This window comes from Ostrea edulis, chromosome 6 (genome assembly GCF_947568905.1).
Source record: "Ostrea edulis chromosome 6, xbOstEdul1.1, whole genome shotgun sequence".
NCBI lineage: Eukaryota > Metazoa > Mollusca > Bivalvia > Ostreida > Ostreidae > Ostrea > Ostrea edulis.
In genome coordinates, this window is record NC_079169.1 from 31,982,040 (window position 1) to 32,003,076 (window position 21,037).

The 21,037-nt window shown below is 34.5% G+C and overlaps 1 protein-coding gene across 3 annotated transcripts in view; it reads left to right on the forward strand.

Moving 5' to 3' along the window:
* Window positions 1-605: 605 nt before the first annotated feature.
* Window positions 606-21,037, forward strand: part of LOC125647556 (homeobox protein HOX3-like) — a 29,088-nt gene continuing 8,656 nt past the window's right edge. The window contains exon 1 of one of the 3 annotated variants that reach the window (XM_048874265.2): window positions 606-801. The gene's annotated coding sequence lies outside the window, so the exon portion shown is untranslated. Of the gene's footprint in view, window positions 802-11,431; window positions 11,711-12,752; window positions 13,291-21,037 lie in introns of those variants that run through there. The other 2 variants (XM_048874267.2, XM_048874266.2) reach the window with 2 other exon arrangements.

Below are 21,037 nucleotides of genomic sequence, written 5' to 3' on the forward strand. Positions count from 1 at the left end.
AATGAAAACTTGATTTATATGTATCATTACACTCGTAGTCAGAATAGTCAGGATTTCTCCTTCTATCTTTTTACTTAAAAATCGCAGCATTAAAATGTTTATATATTGTCATCTACTGTTCCAGTATATGCGATTTTAATTATGACGATAACACTTTTGGAATTTGGGAGATGATAATACCATCAATCAATTTTTGTTTACTGACGGGGATTCCTTATGTACATAAAGATGTTACTATACCCGCCCAACACTGAATGATGAAAGACGGACAAAATGAAGTAAAGTTTGTGTTACTGAATATATAAACATTTATTAAAGACGAAAATCTGGGTATTTACTTCTTGAAAAATAATCATTCTAACAACTTTAAAAATCATAGTAATGTTTCGCTAAATCATATTGCTTTTGTAATATTTTATAAAATGCAGTAAATAAAACAATGCTGAATTAATACAACTATTTCAGGCTAAACATATACTGTAATTAATAGTTTTGAATGTTTTTATTGTAATCAAATTTTGTGTGTAAAATTCATTTTCTACTTTTAGAAAACTTCTAACGGAGTATACAAAAAGCCGAACTACATATGCTCCATCTTCATTATTCATTTCATTTGGTCTAATCACCGTCTGACCTATCAGAGACTGAATAAAACCGCTGCTTCTCCTTACACATTCAAATCAAGGTCACGTGACCCCATATTGAAAATGACAGGCCGGTATTTTATGAGTTTACCGGGTCCTGGTTTATGGGTTTCGGCTAAGACGAAGAAAGGCCTCGTTTATCACCGCCAGTGGAAAGGTAATACATTTTCTATATATCAAGATCCACTAGCGTCTCTAACATCATGTAATTAGGAAAAGCAGTCGATAGAAGCCTCATCCAGGCGCGCTTAAAACAATAAATCTCATGTTTTATGATCTTTTAATTTTGTCTGATAATTTTTAAACCTTAAAAACTTGGATCGAGTTGTCTGTTTGCTCATTTGGACTGCAGGTTTTCGACGATGATAATAAAATACACATTAAAAGATCATTAAGCAGGTCGTTTAATTTGCATGTTTTAGGGGAGGGTCTACAGAGTGGGGAATCTTTTAAACGTGATTATTAGTGTCTGAATTACGGTTTAGTGTATTGGACATAGCAAACAGACATTTTCATTCACATTTGGAAGTAGGTGTGCATTTACCACTGATCAGATACCCGAGGGAAGATTGATGTTTTAATGTCACTGATAATAATTCTGCAACTCTGAAACTGTAAAAATTACACGCGGATAAGGTACACGTGATCCAAAGATAGAAGACTAAATAGCCATGGATTTTATACATTAAATCTACAGTGGATAACTCTGAAAGTGATCTCAATTACCTGCCAGATAGACGTATTATGGAACGTAAAGGTTAACGGGAGGATGGAACACTTGTGACTGTTAATATGTAATCTCTCTCTCTCAAAATTTCAATACACAGTTAATAATGAAATTTTCCCAGATTGTACAACTAAATATCGCCGTCTATTTTTGGACAAAGAGACATTTTTCTGAGAATAATAGATATGACATTAAACAAGTCTTTGATCTGTTTGAGTTCTGTCGACATTTCAGAAATACAATAAACGAACACAAAGCCTGGAATGATTCAAATTAAATTGTTTGACCACAAAATGGTCCAACTTTTGGTGGTTACGTTATTCTATCTCTTGTTTAGATAGTCTCTTTTTTTCTCGCCATTCTGAATTGAATCAATGGTCCAGTTGGCCGGTTTCTTTATTTTGGTGGCGAGGACTTTGATTTTAAAACTTTGTTGTGCCATCCTAACACACGCTCCGAGCCCGGAAAATAATGAAAAATAAATGAGATAGGTCCGAACATGGATGAGGCAGAAGCCCCGAGGGGTCTGACTACAGTTAAGGGTACCGGCGGAGATGGAGACGAGCAGGTTGTACGTGGTCGTACTTCGTTTATAATACTTTAGAAAAACCCAGGGTGTGTTGAAAGTATAGTATTGGTCAGGTTAAACTTGTTTTTGAAATTGATTTAAAATATAATATTTTCTCCAGGTACTACATAAAATGCATTAGGCTTTTCGTGAAAATCAGAACAGAGTTAGAATATCAGTATTTTATTCTTTCAATATTCATTTATTTTTGCTTTAAAATATTTTGTATTTGATTTGAGATATACAATTATAAGAATAAGTCTTCCTGTAGACGTTGGAATAAACATATTTAAATTATACATTAACATCGCTTTGAGAGTACCGGAAATATTAACATCGCTTTGAGAGTACCGGAAATATTTGGCTCTTCATTCAGATATATTGTATATGAATTGATTATTAATCTGTGGAATTATGGGAATTTTAATTTATCTTATTTTATATTTACTGGTCAATGACTAGCTAAATAACTTTGATAAAAATTGAAATATATTATCTGGTATTTATTATAGTATTTAGAAATATATGAAACGTGTTTTTCTCGAATTCATCAATTTATGACAAATACCTCAATAAATAAATTTGTAAGTTATATTATCTTTCTTGTAAATGATATAAACATTTTCTTCTGAAAGTGAGATATTTTACGATTGTTTTTTCACCAGTTGTATATTTTACAAAGCCATTGATTCTTTATATTAATTTGTTGTCATTAAATATTCAATACAACGTCCCAGTAAAAGTATTATGTGTTTTGAGTGTCATTAAAAACTCTGATATATTGTTGTAAATTATATGGATTGACTACCACAACGTTACAGTTTACGATCTGAAGCTTGTAAAACTATTTATGATATTGTCATTTCTTTAGTTAATTTAACATCATAATGAAACCGATAGGGACAGTCTTGTCCAGATTTGTATTTTACGACCAGTAGTTGGGTCCACTGATCGAATTTATCCGCTCTCCTGGGGGAATGAGTAGTAACGAATATCAATATTAATCATTTTTTGCATGTTATCCAATTTAAACAGAGGAATCTTAGATTTCACTGATTCCACAATTATCTCACTGAGGAACAGGATCAGATGGTTGGGGAAACGAAAGGGGAATAGCGACAGTTTTTCTGAACCGTAATTTATCATTTTTCGACAGCTTAAAGACGCACTACAAATCTCTATTTGTTTTATTGTCAGTTAATTTTAAGCAGGTGTGTAACACTTTGTAGCATAAAGCAGATTTTCATCAACAGACGTGTCAAACGAGTGTTGTCCTCATCTAACTGAACACATAAAACATGAGGGAAAAACTGATTGAGCAAATACTTCGTTTGAAGTTGTGTAAACGAAAGTGCACGAACTTGCAGCTAGTTATGAAAAACCATATTCTAACAATTTTCCTAGAATTGCTGCATGTCAGACAGTTTGTATAGTCTTTTTAATTTATAGGGTGTGCTGAGTCAGAATTCCATATTTTTCTTGTAATTGCATTTTTCGCTTGGTGCTGAATATCATGTTCATGTTCTAATTTTAAAATGATCGAACAACAGACTACCATTGCTATTTCAATCTGAAGTGCTATCTATATGCTAAATTAGACTTTCAAGAAAATAAAAGAAGATTTAATTCTCTAATAAACCAAAAATCCGGTTGTATATTTCACACGATCTGGTGTCCATGACAAACACGTTGAGTTTCGACACGGGCGTATTTAGGACCAAGGTGATGAAATTCTGACGCTATTGTCTTCCAGTAGGAAATCTTGTGATTCCATTTTGTGTTTCTAGGATGTAAAATTCTTCACGTTGTGGGTAATTGTACAACGTCGTCTGTTTGCCCTTTCGCAATACACCACTAATAACGCGGGTGTTCCTTCGGTTGTCGTAAATGTTTATCTAGAATGATTTACAACATTTAGCACACATGAAAATACCTTTATGTATGTGAACACACAGTTTTCTAGTGCTTCGAGATCTAAATAAAAAAAAAAAGCTGATTAATTATCTAAATACGAATCGCCGCATAAGTTTATTTTCGAAGGCTGCAGAATGCTTTCTTATATACCAATAAAGATTTCCACGAAAAAATCCAATATTTAGGACAATTAAAGACGATTTGCAAATACTAGCACGAGTATGTAGTATGATATAATCTATAATGAAGTATACAAAATATCAGAATTTATGGATTATGAATTCTCGATTTTCAAACGTCAATATATATTTTGAATGTTTTGAAATCAGGATCCAGAAAGATTCCAGTAACACCTCCATGCACGATTGGTCTAAACAATACAATTGTGCCTCCTGGGTATCGTATGAACATGTGTACATGTATATTATCTGGTCTGTGGAACATGAAAAAAACATTTATTCCCAAACGAATACTTCCAACATATGAATAGAAAACAAAAATAAATAAGGGATCCAAATGCCCCTTCCCCTCATTTCACTTAAATTTTAAAGTAGACATAAATCCGGAAATCTAACAACATATTGTAGAAATATATAAACACGATCATAAATTAAGTAACGAAATTCACAGGATTGTCAAAGATTTTTAGCAAATTTAAGGTTTCCGTCGATTTATTTTTTTAAAATAGAAAGTGTACACGAGTTTACTATGGACACACATTTGTCTATGTACCATTTCCATACCAAAGTTGCAGCTTATTGTAATGGTGTACAAAATATGTGCATGAATGTTTGATAGATAAGCAAGTGTTCTGACGCAATATGCATGTATGCTTTAGAGAACTATTTATGATAACAGGCTTTCTTGCCCCCCCCCCCCCAACTCAAAATTATATATATATATATATATATATATATATATATATATATATATATATATATATATATATATATATGTATGTCTGTATGTATGTATGTATATAATGAAAAGGTAACATAGCGAACAGTGATCAATCTCATAACTCCTGTAAAGAATACAAAACTAAGTGTAGGGCGAACAAGGACTACTGAACATACTAGAAGTGGGATCAGGTGCCTAGGAGGAGTAAGCATCCCCTGTCAACCGGTCACACCCGCTATGAGCTCTATACATGTATCTCGATCGTAGTCAAAACCAGTGTGCAAAGAACGGCCTCAATAGCATGTTAGACAGCATTTGACCCAATGGCAGGTAGTAGTCTTCTCAATTCAATACACTCATCAGAATGCGGAAAACTACACAGTGGTCCAGGACATTAGATTTGTTTTATGATTATAATACAACTTCTTTACGTGAATTTAATTAAGAAACATTCTCTTAGACTGTAGATGATGTAATTGAAATTTTATTTTGATGATAAAAGATATCGTTTGAACTAAGGCTATATGTAATTATTCTGGATAGAGTTCGATACATGTCATTATTCTGGATATATGGAGCCTCGAAAGTTAGTATGTTTCATTTCTTATGATAAATATTGGTTAGACTGAATTAATAGAAAATTATATTTTGGCGTATTTAAAATCAAGCATTGTATTTGCTGCAAGCTGCAATCACGAACTAGCCCCATCAGCGATCTGTTTTATTTATTAATGCAATGGTACATGGATTTTATATGTAAGACCCAAAGGCACGAAAATATATCGCAGACAGAAATATACATACTGTATGTGATTTTTACGTCAGAAATATAATTTCTTAGACTCTTTCCTTTATGCATAGACTATATATACACTGATGTATTGTTCTGTAGTCGACATGGGGAGTATACCGCCGAGAGCCATGTCATCACAGAGGACGGAGTAATTATAAATAAAACGGACACACAATTACATAAATGAGTAATGATTGATTAGTTTCTAATGTTTTGTTTAATCAGACTGCGACTCATACAAGGGTTGGACAAATCTTATGCAACTGCATTTAATATCACGTTCTGCATATGTACAGTAGCTATAGAACATCCAAAACACAACGGTACTAAGGACTGCTACTTTGTTGTAAAAATGTTTTTCGTATAAAGTACATTGCAACAGCTGAAATAATGTTTAATTCAAAAAAGGGATATATCTGAACAAGATGAAAAAAGGAAATATATCACGTAATGTTTCTTCGTGAACGATAAATCAAGCTTCCCTTGCTGTGGCGGCCCGTGTTTAAGACGTTTCCGCGGGCTAGATTGAATTGGATGTATCCATCCTTATTCTGTAGTGTTTGTATGCATGTTTTGGTGAACGTAATAGGGATGATGAATGGATGGAACTATTGTTAAATTGACGGTAGGAAATCGATAACGTAATCTAAATGATCTCTTTTCTTGGGCCTTGACATGTAAATGGTTTCCTTCCCCCTGTAAGGTGTGGATGTACTGAGTCATCCAATGTGTTGCAGATTCAATTAAGTTTACACCCTGCACGTGTAAAATATCAAAAATAAAATCCTGTTGATAAATAAGATTCATTTCATCCGATATATATCAAATGAAAAATATTTAGAACAGATATCCTACAGTTAACAATAGCCTAAAACGATATTCCAGCGTTTGATTTACAAAACATCTACAAATATTAGTGGGGTGTCATATCCTTAACGATTCTACAGACCTATCTGTTTGGTATTTCACATTGTATGAATATCTTTTTATATTAGACGCGTGTAAGTTTCAGCATTGAAATATAAACTGATGATAATTTACATCCATCATTTCTCAAATGTTTGGACCTTTCCGGAACCCATCATGTTTGTTTGGTTTTTTCTGTCAGTTTGATCTATATTCAGTGGTCGGTCCACGTGACCAGTCAAACTTAGACAAATATCGTATGTTTTCTCAATTATTTTGCGTAAATCTTTAGTTATAACCTCTTTGACAGGTATATAAATTTTAAAAGAAAACTGAATGCGACATTTTCCGTATTTAATTACAGTTTTGGCAGACATTTATGAAGTCTAATATTCTATTGGAATTCGCGTTCACTACATTCTATCCAAAAATGTTTATTTTTGTAGCCATAGATTCGCAATATGTAGGCAATTTGGGGATGCTTTACAAGAAAAGATTAAGCAAATTTTTTAGATTTTGTGGTGGCTTTGTATCAGGGTTATAAATCCTGTGAGACAGAATGCGATCCTCGTATCACGGATAAAGTGTGGTACTAATTTTCCAGCCTTTAATACGTCTTTAAATCTTTTCTGTCCTTTCTCTGTATTGCGGTACCTTTCGTCGTTTTTATGGTCGTTTTCCAAATTGCCTCATTCACTCCGATTGACTACCAAACATAAAAACCTCGTCTCAATAGTTCCTCAATAAGATTTCCTCCGATTGCAGTCGGATAGACTTTAAACCCTTGTCGTAAATCAGCCCCATAATGGACAGAAAGAGAGCACTTCTACTTGCCTACAACTAACGACCGAATGGAGGGAGTTTCCCATTTCAATAAATATAAATGATTGAAGTCGGCTTATGTAGGGAACTGTTATGAAGGATTAGCACCATAAAACAGTTTCAAATTTCTCAGAAGTTCGCACGGTTACATCGGATTTAAGTGAGGATAGCATCATTGAAATCCCAATAGATACACGACGGAAAATTAAAACAGTCCAGTTGTCATGGCGTTTTTGTGACAGGTACATTAGAGGAACAGACTTCCCGCCGAGAACGATTTACATTTTGTCAAAGAACCAAGGTGCTTTGGGCTACTAAAATAATTTACAATAACTATTGACAATATTATTTCACATTCTTTATCACTGATAGGATCGGGCAATGTTTTGAGCGTTAACTGGAAATTCGTGAATGGAAATTACATAGAGTAATCTAAGCTAGAACTACGGAAAAGCCATTCAGAAGCGATAGGGCCTCAACTAGAGCTGAACATCGATTACACATTATTAGGATTTTATGAAAGTCACTTCTTTATTTTGTTTGGTTGAAGGTGTTAAGCTTTGCTCTTTGAATTAAAAGGTTTGTTACCGCTCCCTTGTAATTTCTACACCTTCACCTATCATTAGTGTGTGGCCGTACCTCGATTCAGGACCTATAGATGATACCGGCCATAGTACAAATCTAAATATGACAACTTAACAAACAAACCACAGCTTCTTTGTATCATTGCCAAAGACTGAACACACCAATACATGAGCTGGATAAAAATGTTATGAACTGAAATATATTAATGTATTCTTAATAATTGTGTAACGAAAATTGAATATTTATTTTGCTGCAAGAAGTACATTAAATGTATATAGACCTGTGGACATTTTCATTTTGAATATTTTCACATTCTCATATTTTGGGGGTCTAAAATGCCTCTTTTGATACAATAGAACATTTTAGCACAAGGAAAGGCTACCAAACGTTTTTGTGACTATGATTGACAGTTCCGGTTTTCAGGTTTTGTGAATGTGACTGTTGTACAAGTGTTGGGTTTGCACGGGGTGGAGAACCCGAATTTTGACAGAATTATCAAGTGGAGCTAAAAAACATTTTCAATGCCGGGGTCGGTCGGGGTCAATGCCCATTGTTTGTTTGGGGGTTAAATTAATGTCAAATTTATCAAAACAAATTGTTGACTTGTCCATAAATTTTCTAAAAACTTGGGTGATACTTGAAAGACGGAATACCTTACACCAAGTATGCAAATGTCAATCTAAAAATTCAAACAAACAAAAATACAATAAAATTACTAAGTGAAATGAAATTGCAGATGTTGGTTTCATCTTTCGTTTCAGATTATTCAATAAATTCTCTGTTTACGTCAAAGCAGGGGAAGCTTTGTGAAAAATAATTTTGAGAATAATATACATGTAATAAATAAATTTTATTTGTAGAAGAAATTTTAGGAATGATCGATTAATATTTTGTACATATTCAAAATACGCATATTCATACAAAAATATATCAGAAATATTTCCGGAAATACCATAAAATTATTACCTTTTCGTTAAGTTACTGCATACAAACACTGCATGTGTAATTCTTATCATTTTTGTTATTTTGATTTTAAATCAAAGGAATAATTATCTCAATAGAATTGATACAACAATTTTACTTAGTACAGGGAGTAAACATGCAAGTATCTCTGCCTGCGAGGGGAAAGCAATGTGAAGCCATAACTTTCGTTTAATCTGTCTTTCGTCGTTTATATATATATATATATATATATATATATATATATATATATATATATATTTCAAATTGAAAATCAATGACATATAAACCATGTGTGATTTTGCTTTGTCGTAATTAAATATTAGCTTGTCAAGTGTCAAGAAATAATTCAAACTACTGATACGAATTATTAAAACGTTTCTAACCAATTCAACTATAGAAATAAAGAAACGAAATTAACAAGAGTAAAACAAATCGGAATAATTCGTGACACCTTTCCATTATTCTCGGTCACACAGTAACCCCCTTTATCAAATAGATTTCTGGGTATCTACGGGGATATTCGGAAGGTCTCGGTCCCGCACCTTTCCCCCGCGCGACCCCGAAGCTGTCAGGTTTTCGGGTCTAAGTTTCTTTGAGGCGATCTAAAGTGACCCTATAATAAACATATCGGATTCCTCCCATCGACTACACTATTGTTACAAACTTGGTTTATTTAGCGGGGACACGATACGGCTTTTTGAGAAGAAAAAAGCACACAAGCTTGAAATAATAATTTGTTTGCGCTCGAAAAACATTGCTCAGAAAATGGTATTTCAGCGACCTTTTAGTTGAAAGAAGTGCGAAAATTAAAAAATTATTGTTTCTCTTCAAACTTAAAAAATCTCATCGTGTTTACATGCAGCTATTGAAACAGACATGTTGAATATAAAATATTATCTATTTATGTTCCAATACTCTCTAACCTTGTTCAGAAATTAGAGATATTTATAAACATCGTAGACGTCACATTCATATCTCTAAAGGAAATATTGTAAACTGGTGTAATGTACACTGAATTTTCTTGAAACTTATAAACTGAAAATTTGAAGCTGGCGTTTAGTAGTATTCATCTATAAAATTTAGAACAGTGAAATGAAATATTATTTCTACAGAATTTGGTTATTTATATATACTATCTAAATTTCTTTCCGAAATAATATTTTGAAAATATCTAATAAAAACTCAAATAAATAAAAACGGATAATTTAGAAACAAATAATAAAAAGATAAATAGGGAGTAGAAATTAAGTTTGTTTTTCAGGAAATACATCGGGATGAAAGTCTTTACTAACAAAACTTGTTTTTTCTGGGTTTTTTTTTTTAATGGTTTGCTATAAAAAAAAAAATTGGGGTCAATGTGAAATACCCATCGAATTTAAGATTGCTATACACCATCGATTTTCAAATACAATACTATAAAAACTAATTGCAACTACACTCCAGAAAAATACCGACATATCTCCACAAATTCTAAAAAGATATTGCATCATCCTATTGGAATGAATATAAAAACACGAACGTCAGGATTCAGAAATTCTTCCTGGATGTCCCAGTTCGTGAAATCTCAGCCGATGTAAGTCCAATGAATGTTTATTCTTAAAAGTTTTACGATACCAGCAAACCAAAGTTATAACACAAACGTATAAGCATTTCGTCGCTATCAACACTACCACAACAATTATTATTAATCCATGTGTATCCATCGAATAGTGGTCAACAAATGATTTTGTGGAGAAGAATTCGTGGCATAAGAAAACGAGAGAAAATGACAAACGACTCTCGTAATATTAATTTATCACCGGGGCAATGTCGGTGTCAGCTCATCTATTTCCAATGTAAAAACTTCTTCAAATTCAACCTGGAATCTAGCCCTTGTGAATCGGCAACTAATTTGCAGGCAATCCTGTTAATGATGTTTGCCATTAATTTCTCCTTTTTTATCACTTGTTCAGATCTGCATTGAAAACGTGATACCTTCTTCGCATTGATACCTTAATGGGACAATAAAAACAATATTTTTTAAAAAGTTTTTTTTTACATTCTGGCTGCCCCCGACAGACATAAATCAGACTCCCTGACATACGTGTCGCTATTTAGACCCAGTTATTGTGTGGCGTGCCATTTCTGTGTTGTGGGGTCTTGTTTTAAAAACACACACGTGGGGAGAGAGAAAACGAGAAAGAGAGACAGAGGAAGAACGAGAGAAAGAGAAATAAGTGTTCATGTAATTAATCCATAAGATTAGAACTAGTTAAAAACAGAACATTGTTTTAGGTTTGAAACTGCATGACACCAAACCTAAATAACAGGGTTATCTTTCTTGTGCTTGTCTTTGAGACTAATTGGTGACCACTTCATAGTTTCAGCAGCGTGTCAATCTTTTTTGCCCTTCCCAGGCTTTATGACCCCTCTTTCTTCTCTCTCTCTCTCTCTCTCTGTTGAGTTTCCTCTATGTTGATACAGGGACACGGTTAATGGAGGTATCTGTTGTAAGGAGAGTTTTGGGATTCCTCATTTGCTTTGTTATCTGCTCGGTAAACAGAGATGCGGGTTTTTGTTACGTAAATCATCACTTTTATTTCGCAGGTTTTTATTTCTTTTAACTCGAGAATTTCTTGATTACCTTTTTCCCTTTATGCTGCTTTCACTGAAGATTTCATCTTTTTAATTGTGAGGATGTTTTAATTGACTTTATTGCATAGAGAACTTTGGGAATTGTGATAAACTTTTAAAAGGTTCACGGGCGATCTTGTTGGTGGCGATTTGTCGCAGTGTGTTAAAACCAATACCCAAAGAATGTTCTAATTGTGCGATTCTTACAATACATGTGTACACCTGCAAACAAAAGAATAATTTGGGACATTCCTGGCGCACGTTTTGATTAAAAGGTAAGTTTTTTGGTTTGATTTGTTAGAGTTTTCCCACGATTGTCAGTACCAGCTACACATACGAGAACCCTCCTGGCATCCCTTGAATTTCGCTGTACAGTTGTAAGTGCTCTGATAAGTGAATTGCCACTGTCTATTGCCCCCGTGACTTCGCTTAAAGTTCACTTTCTTAACGTTAAATTGTGTAGCCATTGTAACATTTGATGGAAGGCTATCGATACCATCCATGATATTAACATAATATCGGTATACTGCGATCATGCCTGATATTAAGACGACATTGTCCAGATATATTAAAAACTTGTTAAAAAGATAACGATTATTAATTTTCAGATGGAATCAGATTAATTTTAGTTACGACTGGTAACTGTACGTGTAGATAATTACACGGACCACTTCCAACACCGTGTGACATGTGTTCAATAATTAATGCAATGATAGAATATATGTTGTACGGAAGTCAAAATGTGTTCCCGAGGTTAAAAGTCATTTGACCTTTGTTTTGAAGAGGCGGGTGGGTTAATGTCATATAACAAAGAAAACAAATAGCTATAGGTTTGTTTGTTAACACTGTCTGGCTCTTTGTATTTTCCACTCTGGTATTTCAATCATTACCTGAATGAATAAGAAAAGCTTTGATATCTTCAAAAATGGTGATAGGCCAGATGTCATCATAGATGCAGTTTATCAAACTGGGGTTACTAAAAGCTATTTTGTTTCGCCAAGCTTTGAACCTCGGAATTTGTAAGATGCGTCTAGATGGGGGTTCCCTTTCTATAGACACCCAGTAGGCGCATCAGATTTTTATGGGACTTCGGTGACAATTTTTTTCTTATGATATATGTATTTTTGTCAAACGCCGAATGACAGGAAATCATGGATAATTAGGAATCCAACCAATTCCTTGTTCGGGAGTTGAATACAGCAGAAAAGTGTACCGGAAATCCCATGGATAGGAAGTGGGAGAGAGCAGTGTGCGCGTCGCAACTTATGAGAGCTAAAAAAGTGATATTAAATCTCTTTTGCATTTCTTTTGTCTTCCTGTCATTTTGCGACCGAAGACGATGCAAAACAGTGATGGATGACTAAGTTCTATACAGTTGACTGCAGAACGTATCCCTGTTTGCTACGTTACCAGGTTTCCGGGACTCACAGTGTGGTTCTTGCAGAGAAGGGATGTACAGGAAGTTAATCTAATTCATTGTATGCAGATCCCGACTTTTGTTTGATTGGGCAGTTCAGATCAATCCTGTCCCTATCTCATACCCTTACTTAGATAGTTAAACAGATGCCGCAGTATTGGCAGTGATTAATGACTAAAATATCGATACAAAATTCACCAGAATTCAATACGATCTGGAAGCGCTGAATTTCATTTCCATGTTTTTGTATTTCTTGAGGAAATATCAATGTATTCGATTACGGCACATTTATTCACATAAAAACGAATGTCGTGTCGACTAAAATCAAATATGACAGGATTGCCGATATCAAATAAGTTATATCATTCACTTAAATCGCGAGGAATTTTCTTTGGGAGGAAAGACAATCTATCAATTATTGGAACTAAACAGCTGATGGTAAATAACACTTAACAGACATGTATTCCAATTTCTTTCATATTTTCATTGCAAAAAAGGCATCAAATATTACTCAGTATTATTCACTTAATCTGATTAAAATAGAGGGTTCAAGGCGGGTTTGACCGGTAAACAGGGTATGCTTACCCCTCCTAGGCATCTGCTTCCATCTCTGGTGTTTCCAGGTGTCCCTATTTGCCCTGCTCTCAATTCTGTATTCTTTATAGGATTATGAGATTGATTACTGTTCGTTTTCTTCAACCTTTTCATATGTAACATGAAAGCATGCATGCATATAACCAGCTTACCTTAGACAATAGTTCAAGTGAACTTTTCTGATTAAGTATTGTCCAACATCTGTCTGTCTATCTATTAGGCATACAATTTTCATATTCTCAAGAATCACTGGATTCAAACTGAAGTTTATCACAAAGTATCGTTGGGTATAAGAATTCAAGTTTGTTCGTTTTTTACCAACGAGGGTCATTTTCCATCCCTTCCAGGGTTGGGGAGGGGTACAAGAGGGATTGAAGCGTTACGTAGGAATATACAGAGAATTAAAAATTTCCTTTTTTTTCAAGATCCAGAAGGATATAATGCAATGTATGTCTAATTGATATATCTAGTATGTTCTCACAATGCCTTCTGATGTGGGAGAAGGGTAGCTGATAGGCATTAGAGCTATATATAGGGATGTCTGAGAGTATATAGGCTTTACAAACTATTCGCTTTAAGAACTACAACACAATACATCTCATGTTGATATCAAAGCGTCCTTCTGTAGAGTAGATCAAAGTTGTTTGCAACATCATTTCCTGGGCATGGTGAGGTTATAATTGGGATTTAATACATATTTGGGGAAATTCAACTGCAACGTCGAGCAATCTGACTTGCTGACCTCTTCTATACAGTAAGTTTGTGGCACGATATTAGCACGACTGCAAGACAGCTAGAGATCACACCAATGTTTCAAAAACTCGTTGATTTACCCTTGATCCGTTATTTAAACACCCGATTAAAACAGGACATTAAAGAATATATGAAATCAAAAGATAAAATTAAATGAAAACTATAATCAGCTTGAATTTTAACTAACTCTCAACAGCTTATTCCTTTCTTGTAAATCACACCAACAACTCATTGTTACCTTGTACACTACAACAACAGCTTATCACCATCTCGTAAGCAACACAAACAGTGTATTTCTTTCTTGTATACAACAGCTTATTGCCATCTTATAAGCAACACAAATAGTGTATTTATTCCTTGTATACAACAGCTTATCGCCATCTTGTACACTACAACAACATCATATCGTTATATTGTATATTACAACAACAGCTTATCGCTATCTTGTACACTACAACAACAGCGTATCGCTATCTTGTATATTACAACAACAGCTTATCGCTATCTTGTATATTACAACAACAGCTTATCGCTATCTTGTATATTACAACAGCTTATCGCTATATTGTATACCACAACAGCAGCTTATTGCTATCTTGTACATTATGCCAACAGATAATCACCATCTTGTACATGACAATAACAGCTTATCGCTATCTTGTTCACCTTAACAATAGCTTATTGTTATATTGTACATCACAACAACAATTTATCGTTATCGTGTACACTACAACAACAGCTTATTGTTATCTTGTACACTGCAACAACAGCTTATCGCTATCTTGTACACTACAACAACAATTTATCGCTATCGTGTACATGATAACAACAGCTTATCGTTATATTGTACATCACAACAACAGCTTATCGCTATCTTGTACACTACAACAACAGCGTATCGCTATCTTGTATATTACAACAACAGCTTATCGCTATCTTGTACACTGCAACAACAGCTTATCGCTATCTTGTACACTACAACAACAATTTATCGCTATCGTGTACATGACAACAACAACTTATCGTTATATTGTACATCACAACAACAGATTATCGCTGTCTTATACATCACAGCAACATCTTATCGCTACCTTGTACATGACAACAACAGCTTATTGCTCTCTTGTACACAAAAACAAAAGCTTATCGCTATCTTGTACATCACAACAACAGCTTATCGCTAAATTGTATACCACAACAGCAGCTTATCGCTATCTTGTACATGACAACAAAATCTTATCACTATCCTGTACACTACAACAACAGCTTATCGCTATCTTGTACACTACAACAACAGCGTATCGCTATCTTGTATATTACAACAACAGCTTATCGCTATCTTGTACACTGCAACAACAGCTTATCGCTATCTTGTACACTACAACAACAATTTATCGCTATCGTGTACATGACAACAACAACTTATCGTTATATTGTACATCACAACAACAGATTATCGCTGTCTTATACATCACAGCAACATCTTATCGCTACCTTGTACATGACAACAACAGCTTATTGCTCTCTTGTACACAAAAACAAAAGCTTATCGCTATCTTGTACATCACAACAACAGCTTATCGCTAAATTGTATACCACAACAGCAGCTTATCGCTATCTTGTACATGACAACAAAATCTTATCACTATCCTGTACACTACAACAACAGCTTATCGCTATCTTGTACACTACAACAACAGCTTATCGTTATCTTGTACACTACAACAACAGCTTATCGCTATCTTGTACACTACAACAACAGCTTATCGTTATCTTGTACACTACAACAACATCTTATCGCTATCTTGTACACTACAACAACAGCTTATCGCTATCTTGTATATTACAACAGCTTATCGCTATCTTGTACACTACAGCAACATCTTATCGCTATCTTGTACCCTACAACAACAGCTTATTGCTATTTTGTACACCATAACAACAGCTTATTTCTATCTTGTACACCACAATACAGCTTAATGACATCTTCTACACCTCATCAACAGTTTATTGCTCTTTTGATAAAGTATCATATTATTTTTCAATAGCTTGATAATGGAATATTGCAAAATAATTCATGTACGGAGAAGCTGAAGTCATCCCGTTCGTACATCAATTTAGACTTGCATTTTAGAACCATTACATTTATGTATAGATATAAGATCAAATATCTACTTATATTCTTTTTATTGCAACAGAGTTATGGGTACATTCTCGAGTCAAGAGGTCACGGCTACGCAGTTTTACCGTGACGTCATTGAAAAAACGTCCATATGACACGACAGTGTGTGAAAAATAAAAGTATCATTTTTAAAACGATATTTTAAGCGCGTCGTTGGATTTGATCATGTGACTGACTGTATCTCTATTGTATATGTATTAAAATGATACCTTATTAAATGTCACACACCCCCCCCCCCCCCCCACCCCCCCCCCCCCCCCCCCCGCCTGTGAAAAGATTACTCATCCTTCCTGGGTATTTGAGATGAAAACCGAGAGAAAATTACAATACATCAAAAAGTAAATAAATAAAACCTATATTGCGACTTGCTGCTAAATATGATATTGCCATAGAGAAAACCAGTGCACCGAAAGCTCCCACAGACTTAACGGTCTTCTTTCGACATGCCTTACAACTCACGTGGATGGACGTATTTGACACAAGCAGATATAGTTTGATGCCCGGATGCTGTTATCTCCCCTTTTATCAGTTCGTCATGTTTTTCACACGTTTTGTATGGTAACAAAACACCTCTATCGCCGAGACAAGCCCTTACTTTCTGGCTCGATTTGTCTGATTGTTGACACCCAAGGTGAGATGTGCAAAGTCGAAATCAATTCGGAAATTTAGAAAATAGAGATCAAGAAACACCCAATAGTCTTTTCGAGAATATTGTATTCATAAACATTCCACACAAATATCGTCAGAGAAATTCGATTAATTTTTTTCACCGGGCTAAATACACGAGATTCTTGTGTTTAATTTTAGTTTTTTGAAATTATTAGAAATGACAGTTGGAGGTGAGTGCTTTCAACAACTGGTAATGTTAGACTATTGATAAATATTTACCCAGACAGCAAATTCTCAACAGAGAAAAAGTCTACAACTTTGACAGGACTGCGCAAAGCTTCACAAGAGGCATATCACTTCAACGTAATAGTTACCGTCTGTCAGAGTTAATAAATTCTCTTGTAGTAGGGGTAGTGTCACAGGCTCTAATTTGATCCAAACATAATTGTGTTATATGAATAACCTTAAATACCCAGACCGTAGAATGTGCTTATGGAAGAAAAGTTTTGATGCATTGGCGATATACCTGCTATTGTTTATTGATTCAGAAATTAGCTTATTACATGCATTTTGCGGTTCATGTAGATTGTTGCACTTCTGATGACAGAGTTTAGTAGAGGAAGCTTCTTGTCTTGTTGATGTTGGATCAGATCTGCAGTCATGTTTAACAGTATCAATTAAAGCAATGCTTCTTAACCGCCAGTGCTCTCGCTCAGTCCAACCATTTCTTCCCGATTGGTTCTCTACTGCTCTGACGGATTGTAGTGAAAACCAAGAATTAAAATCACAAAAACAAATGTTTACAAATCTCTCAGGCTCAAAAAGGGTTTTTCTCTTTGATAAAAAAGTTAAAAGAAACAAGCGTTTAGTGAGAAAAACCAGGAGTGCGATCTATTTCACAGACTGGAGGAGATCCGGGAAACTATCTTTTTTATGCTTTTTGCTTCATGCTGGGAATCAATGTGTTTTGCCTTACAGAGTATCAAATTTTAATCTTGTACAACTTCTTTCAGACCCCAGATCTGATTTGAAGCTGTGATAAAATTCATCACTCGTCAATTCCTCTGTACATATTGGAGTGGACTGCTGGAATAGTTCAGGCTATTTACTTGCTGAATTTACACATCTTTTTCCGCTCGTTTTTTTCCTTCTTTTTAATGTATCAAAAACTCTTCGCTAAATGTATTTTCTAATGTTACTTATGTATCTAAAAAATATTACAGATACATAAAGTGAAAGGAAATCAGATAGCACACACAAAAAATGACGTCTTAGTAACGATAAATCACTGACATGCCCAGAGATCGAAGGCATGTGGGGTGGGGGTGGGTCCTGTAGTCTGAAAGGTCAAGCCGCGGAAAGATCAAGGCATGCGAATAATGAATAATAGGTAATCAAGTGCAGTATCTTGTTTTAATTCTAAATTCTTTTGATTTTCTAGAAAATTTTATATTTTATAATTGCTATGCTATTTCCAATGGAAAAACAAGTCGTACACCTGCTGTGGTGTTGCTTTTGTAATACCCCCTTAAAAATTCATGTCCAAAAATCATGATATATTGCACATGGTATGGAATGTACCATAATCAAATAATGACGAAGGGGTAAAAAATTAGTATATTGTAATTAGGGAATGACAATAATGTAGGAAACATCTTGTAGTTTACGAGAGAGAGAGAGAGAGAGAAAGAGAGAGAGAGAGAGAGAGAGAGAGAGAGAGAGAGAGAGAGAGAGAGAGAGAGAGAGAGAGAGATTGGTACAACTGTGTCGTCGTTAAGAACACAATACATGGGCTTTGTTTGTCTGAGATACGTAAATTGACATTTTGAAATTACTGAATTCCCTTGTGGAAACTCTCTTGTACAAAAAGAGCATGGTGGGGGTATTTAGGGTATGAATGGAATCGAATCCTCCAATTCTTGCAGATAAAATAAATCAATATTTAACATCGCCCTTGCCAAATACACTGTCTTATTGTATAAAAATATAAATGATCATTTAACACTGCTTAAAAATAACGTTGTTGGTTACTTAGAATTACTTCCCTTGTCCAGTCAGGTCGACATCATGTCTCGTAGTTATTTCGCACGATACTGTCACTCTAATACCAAACGTTACTTGGAGATTACATTTCTCTGTGTATCGTGTACCATATTTCTGAAAAAAGGTATCATGAACTAAAGTCTTGCGCAAACGGGATATTTTTTGTTGTCAAATGCGATAACACAGCCTGTGGGGTTTTCCATAAAGTTTGGTTTCATTTGCCGCAACCATGTAAGTAGACCAGTATGTGATATTTTCATATATAAGTACTAGAAGGTTGCTCAAATGCTTAAAAGGTCAATGTGAACACACTATGGACTCAGAAATTTGTCAGTCATATATATTTATTTACATTAAATGCTTGATATTTTAAACATAAGCAAATCAAGGAGAGAATATTTTTTGGATTGTACGCATGCTGTTCAATCCTTATTCATTCAAATAGAAAATATCGCTAGGACTCGCTCAGTATTCTCGCAATTAGAGTCATCTCGAAAAACAAAAAACCACCCCACGAAAGTTAAAGCCTCGCTAATAACGTTTATCGCCATTATTTAAATCAATTTACACTATTTGAAGAAAATGATCAGACAGGGGTACTAATACGTATATGTAAATAGCGACTTAGAGTACAAAGGTCGTTTTAAGGTACACTGCAGCTCCACCATTAGGTGACTTTTTAATACTAATGGTTCAAAGCAGTAAAACTGGTTTAATTTTTACTTAATATAGTTTAATTTAACCAATAACCAAAGAAAATATATAAATTGCATGTCAGACATACATAAACAGAAGTTACATGTCAGGACCAGGGAATCTCACGTTTTCATTAAAATGTAAAATAAAAAATACATAAAAACTGGTTAGGAAGACAAAATTTGAATTTCAGCAGTTTAAAACAAACTGCTATTTTATAAATATATATTCTTAGCACACTGATTTTGACTACGAATAACTCCGTTTACTTGACCAAGATATAGGGCTCACGGGGTGTGATTGGTTGACAGGGGATGCTTAATCCTCCTGGGCACCTGATCCCACCTTTGGTATATCCAGGGGTCTGTGTTTGCCCAACTCTGTATTTTGTATTGCTTATAGGAGTTATGAGATTGATACTGTTCGTTATCTTCGCCTTTCATGAATCAATTATAGATACCAGGGGAAGCATTATATAATAGACATACAAGTGAGAACATACTAACATAGGAGTTAGTGTCTTTGACAACATTTTTAAATACATTGTTTAGGTAATTGATTATCTATGGAAAATATAAAACTTTTCAGTATCAAATAGTTTACCAGATTTAATATATATATATATACCCAGTGAATAAAACCTCCCCAATAGATATATTTCTAAATATAAAAAAACCCTAAAAACCTATGACGTCACACGAGAGGGTGGAACTACCTTAAAACATTTCTTTTATACTATGCACATGCCCGATATTTGAAATGAAAGGCTTTCGGTCGATTGTCTCCAATTGTTGTAGTATTTGATAGTGGGTGAGTGCTTGTTTCGTTCCTGTACGAAACAGCGCTGTGTATACATTCTGCATGCAACACGTTCTTTCTGTATCTTTCTACCACCTGCATTCGCTTATATAAAGAGAGCGTTTTTCGTTGACACCAAACATGAGCTAACGGTTTATTTACCCTGTTCTACAGCACTCCAACAGCCAGCCCCTGTCGGTTTCTCTGTGGTATCTGTGATATATCAACAAAATTTAAGTCACCTGTTCCTTTCGCCATCGCCTGTATGTCAATCAGGAAAGTTAAAGTCCCTGGTTTCTAAACTATATTTGTAAGTGCTATTCTAGAAAGTCACCAAAGCCATTTCATTGAGAACTTAATTTCATTGATCTATGTAACATGCCTACTAACAATACTTAGTTTATATGGTTTATTCTAAAAATCAAGCACAATTCATTTCGTGAAGAACCGTATTTACGAAATTATTACCACCACGAGGCATCTTTGCAAATTCAATTTATACGGATACTA